We start from the raw sequence: 11,215 nt of genomic DNA on the forward strand, positions 1-11,215 counted from the left end.
TGGTAATGGCGCCTAGAGGGGGACATCCACGGTCCCCCATCATTGGAATTATTGTTTAAGGACACTAAACTCTCAATGGAGGCATTGTTTAAGGACACTCTGTTATGGAATTAAGTTACAAACTTCTAAAGATTTCCTTCAAACAATCAATTTCATGACGAAAAATATAATTTTAAAAGAAATTAAGCAATGGAGTTTCAGATCATGAAAACCTTTTGAATATATATCAACACAAATATTTCGTTGAAATAATATTTTTTTTTACTTAAGATCAATTTTCGCTTGAAAAACAGGAAAATGGATTTATATATAATTACAGTTTACTTTTAAGATCGTACGTATCTTTCCAACTCATTTTAAGTGTATTACAGTTATGTTTTTGGGCATCTGATAGAGGAGTTTGCCACGGGCGGTGAGTTATGTCTTTGTTCGTCACTGACATTTAGGGAAATACGGAGATTTTTACCATGCGGCTCATAGAACGAGGGGCGAATTAAGCTATGACTCGAAGCATCTAGCAAAGAGGACATTGGATCATTCACTAAAAACAACAACTTTATTCTTTTTATTATTTTTTTTAAAAAATTAAATTTTTTAACAGAACATAGCAAAGTATTCTTTCTGGAGATTTTTGTTTATATAGTTGAAATAGTTTCATTCTTTCCTGCAATGATTACATTAGATTTTCAGACATCTCGAGCATCCAAACGCTCTTCCACAACAAGTGGAGTTTAAGAAAATGCAATCTTAATAATCAAAGAGACTAACTTTAATATTCTTATTAATAATTGCGTACGATAACTTAAGTTACGAAGACAGACCAAAGAAGCGTACCTATACAAGGATTTCTTTAGACGTTTTCAGCTAGCTATAAACTGGAAAGTTTGATTCCATTGTTTCTTTTGAAGGAGAGCGGTATATTAATATAATTTTTAATGCCTCGTGCATATCTTTGGGAATAGTTGTCCGAATCAAAAAATGTTTGCAACTATTTATAAGACTATCTGTCTCTTCTGACATAGTGAGTCCTCTCTAAAGACACTTACTTATTACAAAAGTACATCAAACCACTATTATTATAGTAAACCACTATCATTACTATTATTACAGTATTAAATAATTTGCCTTCAACTACTATTCTTTAAGAGGACCTTCCTCTCCCGACCGAATTCATCTGTCAAGGGGGCGGAGACAGGGTTGGAAAACATTAAATATGCTTTTAATACTCTTTATTTAATTTTCACTAATAAACTGATGATTGATATTTACTCTATTTGGCAGAACAGATGCAAGTAAAATACAAAGCCACCACCCAATCACAATTTGAGATATAAAGCGTGCGGTATTTTAAATTCTTTATAAATTTTTACTGACAAAATTATGCCAATACGATTCTGAAATCAACAGTTTCTTATAAGTAATTAAATAGTATACATTTTCCTGCTTTTAGTGTTTTGTACGCAATTAATGTTAAAAGTATGTCCTAAATCGGTTTTCATAAGTTAAACTGCAATAAAATTATATTTTTAAAAAATCTAAAAACTGACAAACGTGTAGTTTTAAATTTCGTATTCAAAATCGCGAATAGCATCATTTTATTGCTTTAAAGTTTTGAGGAAAATTTCATTGAAATTTCAAAAAATTATCACGAAAAATTATCTTAATCTACTAAAGCGATCCCTTTATATTTTCTACTTTTTTTTCAAAACGTATTGTGCTGTCTAATAATTCTATGTCGTTAAGTACAAAAAATACCGTGAAAGTAACAATTAAAAATTTTGCGTACAAACCAAGATGGCGAGGGTTGAGCCCTCTTCAGCAATAAAGAACTGAAGCTCTTTTATTGCAGTTATTAATGTGCTGCCTCAACAAATTTTCAACTGAAGTTCGCTATGCCGGATAGAATAGGACCAAAGAAAAAGTCCTGCAAAAAATAGCTTTAATTTCTTTTTTGTTTACTTTTATGTCGATAAAAAAACAATGAAACTTTAAGTCATACTTTTTTTACCACCTCTTGCATTCATTTTAAAAAATGAATTATTCACAGTAAAGTTTAAGCAAACGATGCAACATTTTCCTTCACGTAGCTAAACGTTATGATAATTATACCGCTTTATGTGATGCCAACTTATCTTGATGAAATAATCATATTTATTTTCTAAATACAGCTGCTTTTGTCATATAATTTCCCCCATTTTTTTCTTTTATAGCTCCATAATATGACGTCAGATTTCAATGCGTGATTTTCGCACTTTCTTCAGTTGGCCTTGTAGGAAGAAGTTTGAGGCGAAGGTTGGCGAAAAAGAATTTTTTGTAAAATTTTTTTTATTAGTTATATACTTTCTACGCTTTCGCTTTCATACCTTCATAGAGTAGGCGAGCGAGAGTAAAAAAATTCACTTTTTGGAAGAACATACAGGTGTTGTAATCATTGTTGTATCTAGAGGTCGTGTAGTGGAAGAACTCTAATATTGCCTCGTGAGAAAAAATAATTAACTGTCACTTGAGAATGAATGTTGCAAAAGACCTTATGGTAGGTATTAGGCGGGAAATATGCAAATTTATATTCAGTTTTGAGGACGAGTATTATCTGAATACCGTTACGTTACATTGTAAAGAAATTTATTATTGTTTACGGAAATGAATTTATTTCATTATCGTTTGCATAAACCTCCTCAGACGCTGTGTGCCATATTTTATTAATTTTTTTTCTATTAGTATGGTTCTAGATTTTGTGTAGTAATACTGTTATACTCTTGTTGGTTGAAGTTTTTAATTACAATGAAAAATTATTAAAAATTTGAATCAAGTAACTTTAATAGAGTTTTACGACAAATAAATACTGTATTATTTGAATATAGTAGATTTTTATTCTTGACAAAAATGTAAAAAAGAAAATGTACTATTAAAGTATCTTACTACTTGTAAAATATACAAAAAAGGAAATGCATTATTTGTGAAAACTGATCAGTTTTAATTGAATTATTTTTATCAATTTTTTTTGGCATTAATGAGTATACTAAGCTAGATATACACTGAAAAGCCATTACATTATGACCACCCTCCATCTATAACAATGGACTTGCCCAGGTTTTCATGGTTTCTCGCCCAGGAACAATGTTTTCATGGGGCACATTAGGACCCATAATCCTCATAGAACAATTCCTGACTTCTGTAAGCTACTTGAATACAGTTGCAGACCAGGTTCACCCATTTATGGCAACAGTTTTTCCAGCGGGGGATGGTGTTTACCAACAGGATAATACACCATGTCATAAGGGTCGAATCGTCGAGGAACATTCCAGCGACTTTCAAGTCATGTCTTGGTCCCCAAATTCACCTGACCTTAATCCAATAGAGCATTTGTGGTCCTACTTGGAAAACCAAATTCGTGCTGCCACGCTACCCCCTCGCAAAGTGAGGGAATTGCAGGACCAGTTGGTGAGCGCTTGGTTGGCTACCTATCAGCACCTTGTGGAATCAATGCCACGGCGGGTGCTAGCAGTTTTGAGGGCTAAAGGTGGTCCTACATGTTATTAGCAGGGTGGTCATAATGTAATGGCTCTTCGGTATTATATATATGTAGAAATCAAATTTTCTGCCCTTTATTTAAAGTTGAAATCCTAAAAGGTTAAAGGGATTTAGATAAATTAAAACTTTTTTTTTTAAAGTTTTCACAGCGAAAACAGCTTTAAATGTTTTATTTTATTATTTTTTTATTATTATTAATATATTACTAACATTTATTTATGAAGCGATCTTTAGTGTAAGAGGTTACAAAAATCGCTTAGAATATAAAGGGAATTCTATTTAATCAAAATCGTTGTAAATGTTAAAAAAAAGACCCAAAAATGTAAATATGGAAACAAATTTAAAAAATTCTATGTGTTTTTATATAATCAATTTTTGTATATAACGAAATTTCGTAAATATCGGAACGATTGTGACATATTAAGTTTTGTGAACGTGAATTCGAAATATGCGCGATTACACGATCTATACAATACATAATGACCATTTTACACGAAAGTTATGCAAAAAATATTTGCTGAAAATTATTTGAAAAATTGTACAAAAATTTTTATATTTTAACCTGAGCAATTAGAATGGTAATATTAACAAACTAAAAACTGATAGTTGAAGTTTCATGGATTAGACTAGATAACTTCTTTCAAAGCCTGTTCTTTACATCAAGCAGATATTTTATTTTATAATCGTCAATCAGAAGACCCAATTTTGGGTTTAGGACTACCAGTGTTTAACTCCGTAGCCTTGTAATTTTGAACCCAATTCAGAAGACTAGGGAACGCGTGGATCAATTATTAGGTGAAATTCCTTTCGTGGAGGACTTTTTGATGGAACCAACCCGCATTTGCGTTACATGTTGGCAACGGAAAACGACGAAAACCTCCTACTGTTGCCCGGGGTCAAGGGGACTCTAACCCATGATCTGTCAAGTCAGCAAGGTGGTTGTTACGAGCCGGGTGTGGAATTCGTTTCGACCAGACCTTCGCTGAGATTTTAACCCGGTTCACCTCATTGGGAGGTAAATGCTGCATCCCCTGAGTCACCTCGGTTCATCAAGCAGATTTGAAAACCAAGTAAATTCTAAGATAAAACCAAGTAAATTCTAAGTAAATAAACAAATTAGTAGCTAGTTTGGTAGACAAACACTTAAGTAAAAATTATCACGTAGAAACACGTACCATTACACTAGATTTTTTGTTGCATTTATGCAAGTACTCAATCTTACTTTAATCGGATGAGGGGATTTCAAATATGAAATCAGTTTTGTTTGGAAAGCTACAGATTTGTTTTTCTAAAATTATATTTTTATTTTATTGTTTGTCTGTATTTACAAGTTTATAAAGGACATTTACGTTAATTGCACTTGTTTGCTGCTTTGAAAATAACACATAAAACAACCAACATACGACTTTAACGTATCGAATCATAAACCTAAAAATGTAAAGAAAGTTTTCTTTTTAAAATTTAAGTAAAAAAAATATGTATATATAAAAATTTCTCAATTCAGCGTGTTTTCTAAAAAAAATATAAAACTTAGCATTCCTGGCAAAAGCAAATTCTTGGCAAGTCGAAAGCTCTCCCGGCCCACTGTTGTAACAATATTTTGAAAATTGCTGCTAAATTTTGGTAGACAAAAATCCGTATACATCAAAAAAGAAAAAGAAAAATTACATTTATTCGGATAAAGTACGTTTTGTTTCAAATTTCGTAACTTTATTGTCTGTAGGGGAGAGTGGGGTCAATTGTAACATTTTTTACTTAACTATTTTTAACTAACAAAAAATCCAATATATTATTAGTATTAATTGACAGACGAGTAAAGTAGACTATCCTCTACTAGAAAAAAAATAAATACCTTATTTTAAATGTTATTATATTAGTTATTAACAATTATTCACAGTCGTGCACTTGTTACAATTGTCCCCACTTGCGGGGTCAATTGTAACAGTTCATAAATTCAACTAAAGCCTAGTTAATTATAAATATTATCATAGTTGTGATATATTTTTTTATTGATCAAAATAGTAGTGATATTTCAGGAGTAAAAATAATAATGAGCAGAGACCTGAAGGGTTAAACTTTTAACTTTAAGGGGTTAAAAATTTTAACTTATGCTGTGAAAGGTGACAAATAAAATAATGCACATGCAACATAATATGAATGATATAGGAAACAATTGGTGGTTCTTAAAGAGTTAAGTAATGGTTTGTAATCATAAGATTATTTATTTTCAGCTGTTACAATCGTCCCTTTACTTATTGTTACACTCGTCCCCAAGACGCCATTTCAGCTTCATTTGTTAAAAACATTGCTAGTTAATTAACAAAACTAATTCTGTTTTATTGAAATGTTAATTAAGGTGTCCACTTACATATTCGGTTAATAATTTTTATTTGTTTAAGCAAAATTACTTTGTTACAATATAATAATCTAATACCAAAAAAAGTACTTACGTAGCTTGAAAATATCTTTTGTGATGTAACTCTTTCAAAAGTACATAAAAATGGTTGCCAGCAGGGGTGTACATATAGATTTATTAAATACACCTTGTGCGCCACCTAGGAACTAAATCTAGGACCCGACACTCGAAATTTTAGCTCTGTTACAATCGTACCCTGTTACAATTGACCCCACTCTCCCCTACTTATTTAGCATATTTGAAATCACTTTCTCGAACCATTAAGATTGAGTTCAAGAACGTTAAGATCCGACCATTAGATAAATAGTCTATTAAGGGTGGTATATTTTTCTTTTTTTTGTGCTCTGCACATAATAGTTTTTTTTAATCATAAAATCAGTCGCTGCTCTTTTATAATGTTACTATGAGATTGCTTGCGGAAGTTAAGGAAAAAATAAATAAAAAAACAACAAAAAAACAAAAAAAAACGTTATATAAAACCCAACAACATAAGTATTATCTTAAAGAATGAAAATTACGTGACTCGTTTAGTATGTTTAAAATTCATATTCATTCTTTCAACTTAAATGAGAAATAATTCTTATTTTGTGTTTGGAAACAGAATTGCGCCGTAAAATTTTTATATATGGAAATAAACTTAGAAGAGTTTAAAGATCAAGGATTTTCTTCAACCTTCATATAAGCCAGGTGAAGTTTGTAATATGTGCTCGTGGCAACGGGCAATTAGAGAAATAGTTTCTAAAGGCATTTTTTGAAACTTTTTTTATACATGCATGAATTTTGATTAATTTTCAAGTGGCGATTATTTGCAGTTAAAATTGGATCATATTTAATTTATAAAAATATTTTGAGCTCATAAATAATACTTTCCCCAGAAATAAACTTTTTTTTTCTTTTTACATCAAAACATACATTAAACATGAAATTAAATGTATTTTAACTTTCAATACATTTGTGAAAAATATGCTGCAGTAAAAGATATACTGCATTATAAAAATTGGAAGCATTAATCACTTACATACAATGCTATGTTTGTAGCAAAATATATTATATGTATTTAAAATAAATGGATTATATACATCTACTTATTTTTTATAATTCTAAAATTTTAAAGTAAAATACTAAACAATTTTTACTTCAATGATAAAATTGCGAAAACTTTTCTTTTTATTTTTCAAAAATGTGGTTATATTTTACTACAAGGGTTCCAAATTGTTTGTTCAAGGGTTCCAAAATAAACATCTTAAGGCTGCCCTCGTTTTACACAAATTTATTATTTTGAATGTTTGGATTGTTTATTAAATGTTTACTTTTATCGATTCTTAAAATACACGAATGCAGGTCTTGTTTTAAATTATAAGTCCTTTCTCTTACAGCCCTTTTTTTTAAAATTTTATTTTAAATAGGAATTCTCGTTACTCATAGTCAGTTAATGTATTGTGAAAATTGCGGTGTAATATCTCTTCGAATTTGATGTTTAACAACTTAAAAAAATTGTGAGAAGGAGCTCTTTGTTTCAAAATAACACCAAAGCCTTAGCTTTCATATATGATTTAAAGGCTGCAAATGAATTTAAAAACCTTAGGTGGAAAAACATGACACCAAGCTCGCTCACATACACACAATATAAGAAGAATTTTGCGTTTCCGAAAACGCCAATACTGTGGTTGCTGTGGCACATGCCCAAGTTTAGTAGAGCTAAATCATGTCCATAATTTTGTGCACCCTAAAAAAGTCCAATAACATCACATGATTGTCTCTCATATCTTGTCTGGTAAGCCCCAAGTAAGCAAGGATGTGGACAGGGGACGCATGTTCATTGTAGCACATGGTGCATGTATCAAAGCACCTATTTAAAGGATCTTAAGTGACCACTGAGAAAGCGAGTGAGGGTGATCTGATCTAGTCGGCTGCATACTAGTGCTAGAGAGCCTCCAGGCTTAACACTCCTATACCAGTAAAAATCCCTCTATTTCTGCAGACCACCTCATCGTGGAGCAGAAAGGGCGAAGTACGTCGGGAGATTACTACTGGAAGGGCCATCCTAGGCGTGGAGGCCATTCCATTATGCCCAGCTAAGGTCTGCAGACATGAGAGCTGTGTCAGACTTCTACCCTTGGTGCTCCGGTCTCTGATCACAGAAGCTGCATCTTTTTCCCATCCATGAAAAAAAAAATCTTGTTGATTGTTTCTTGATTGTAAGCAATCAACTTTTGTCATCTGACGGTTTCTAAACGTATGCTAAAATTGGGAAAAATAGTTCATGAATGGAGTAAATGCATATGAGCTTGGTGTAAACTTTATCATTAATTTTTGTGAAGATTTAACTACACCCTTTAAAATGTCTAATGCTCGATTCGGTATTTACTTGAAATAAGATAAATGTTCACACGATTTTGAGAGTCTTCCACAACAAATTGGAAGAGTTATTACACCACAGTTATTGCAGTGTACGTAAAATTTTAATTTAATAAATACAAAAGCATTCTTAATTTTTAATGAATTCTCATATGAAGGTATAATGAAATAAAAAACAAATGCATTCTTATTTTTTTATGAATTCTCATAAGCAAGTACAATGAAATAAATATAAATGAATTCTTAATTTTTGTGGATTATTACCAATTTTAGTGATTTAAGTTTTTTTTTTCTTAATGACTTCGAAATTCGTGAACCTTATATCTTTAGTATCTAATGTTTTTGGTGTCTGAGGTTGTGGTGATACCAAATCCTTTGGAGAAATCTCTTGTAGTTTGTTTCCGAAATTAAAAATAATTGTTTCAGGAAAAAGGTTTAAGAATATTGAAGTTATTAAAAATGCCAGAATTGAAGGCTTACGGCAATTTACGAATGTGCATTACATCAGGTGAAGTTACTTTGAGTCATATTAAATTGGTATGTATTTCACATGATAGTTTCAAGAGTTATTAGAGCAATCCGGGAAATATTAGCAGCTCTTTGTACAATGATTATGCTATTCATCTCGGGCCTATTCTTATCTCACTTTTTTTTTTTTTAAACTCCTTCCTTCTCGCTCCCGCGAAAATAACGGTGTGAGGTTTCGCCCTCTATTTCTCGCTCTCGTGATATTTCCGGGCTGGAGTGTTCAGTAGTAACACGCCAATAAGAATAAAACCAATTTATTTCTTTTGCCGGAAAACATATTATTTCTCATTTTGCACACCAGATGGCAGTACCAGGATATTTTTAAGTTAATTGTAGATATTTAGTTTATTTTAAACTAGATGTCAGCACTGATCAAATAGCACTAAAAAAATAGACACTTTTATGACCATTTTCTTGAAAATTAACCGACCGTTAAGGTTAAATATTCCAGTTTTTTTTTTTTTTTTGCTTTAAAAATTGTTACAATAATGTATAATGAGAGAGGAATTTCTTTCTTTCTCTCTCGAGATCTTTATTTTATACACCTGAGCTTGAGAGAGTTATTGAGAGAAAGCTATTAGATGTTGAAAAATATATAAATCTTATCATTTATATTCAATTTAAAAAAAAAAAACAAGATACAAAAGAGTAAAAAATGTTCCTATTTGAACTTTTACAGATCTCGTTAACGAATCCTCCTTTTAATTCTTTTTATTGAGGCACATATTCGGTATGATGAATAAAGAAGATTTAATTTTTTTTCCAAATACGCGCGGAAAGTAGCAAATTTCGTTACGGACGCACATTGACAAAATATTCTTTGATAAAACTACGATAATTTTATATTTAGTTAAGAAAATATTTTTTGTTTTTGCTAAAAAACAATGATGTATGGAAACGACGCTTTCCAATATTTATAAATAAATGTAATCATCTTAACAACATCCATCCTTAGCTCCAATAATGATACAGCTTAACTATCTAAGTCAATTTTAACAACAACATAAAATATTATAAATAATTAAGTTAAGTAACTAGCTGTATTATATTAACAACCCATTTTAACATTTATTCGATTTCAGCGGATTGAAATAAATCATGGTTTCTGATTTCATACAAATAGCAAGTAAGTATTTACATTTAATGCTAACTATTTGCGGTACTTACAAATTTGCTGCTCATGCAAAACCATAATTAAAACATTCCAAATATGCGAAGCTTTCACGTGCGCAGAGGAATTTAATTAGTTACTTAGCTCTGAGTGAAAAGCCATCCGATTCGCCAATCAGAGTGATTTCTAAATATACTTGATAGTTTTTTCTTCTTCTTCTATTTCATTCCAAATTATCTCGATTGGCCGTTGTTTTTATTGTTACACTGCCGCTTTGTTTAACGCAATCGCGTTTTGCTTTTTTCCTTTAGACTGGTCTAGCGTTGGTTTGAAATTGGAAAAAAAAGAAATAAAACGTTCCACAGGTAAAATACCAAAAGTCAAATTCAAGTGCGTAAGGATTTATTTATAATTTTATGAAGGTTCTTCTCTTTACATCAACTATCACGAACATAGAACAAAATAGCGAGGGGTGGTCCGCAAATTACATTTGTATATATTTATTCTGGTTTTATGTATTTAACTTATCAAAATTAAAACAGTTTTTTTTTCGTTTAGTTTTACCTAAATTATCAGCTACTAATTTACAAAGGAATTTGAAGCTTAACTTCAAAGTGTAAAAGTCATCTAATACCTGACCGAGAACAAAATAGCGAGGGATGGTTCACAAATTACACTTCTATATATTTATTTATTTTGATTTTATGTATTAATATTTTTTTGAAAATTAAAACAGTTTTTTTTCGTTTAGTTTTACCTAAATTATCAGCTACAAATTTACAAAAGAATTTGAAGCCTAACTTCGAAGTGTATAAGTCATCTAATAACTGACCGAGAACAAAATAGCGAGGAGTGGTTCACAAATTACTTATACAATGTATACATTTATTTGCTTTGGTTTTATGTATTAATCTTTTCTGAAAAATTAAAACAGTTTTTTTCGTTTACTTATCAGCTTTCAATTTAGAAAGAAGTTTATAGCTCTACTTCGAAGTGTATAAAACGATTTAAAAGAATGAATCTTGTGAAAAAATATTAATTTTTAGTGTCCTTATTGCAGCTGAGAAATTCAGTTACATCTCCACCGAAAACATGATATTTTGACAGCCAAATTCAGACAAAGTTACAATTCATCTGTGAAATGATTTTCATTATTTATCACAATTTTATAAGATTTTTATGTCCAAAAATATGCCTAATATTTTTGTTTAACTAGTTAGTCTACTCCCCTACTCGTTACCGTTAACCAATGGTTATTCAACATGGCTCTT

At 30.8% G+C, this 11,215-nt stretch overlaps 1 protein-coding gene across 1 annotated transcript in view; it reads right to left on the reverse strand.

The window, feature by feature from the left end:
- The window catches only part of LOC107443662 (metabotropic glutamate receptor 2), a 74,496-nt gene extending 64,242 nt beyond the window's left edge, over positions 1-10,254 (reverse strand). Inside the window, exon 1 of the mRNA XM_071178403.2 lies at positions 10,001-10,254. The gene's annotated coding sequence lies outside the window, so the exon portion shown is untranslated. The remainder of the gene's footprint in view (positions 1-10,000) is intronic.
- Between the last annotated feature and the right edge of the window lie 961 nt (positions 10,255-11,215).

The sequence above is a fragment of the Parasteatoda tepidariorum genome, chromosome 6, assembly GCF_982258835.1.
Source record: "Parasteatoda tepidariorum strain Cologne lab strain chromosome 6, Ptep-v5.0, whole genome shotgun sequence".
In the NCBI taxonomy this organism is placed as follows: domain Eukaryota; kingdom Metazoa; phylum Arthropoda; class Arachnida; order Araneae; family Theridiidae; genus Parasteatoda; species Parasteatoda tepidariorum.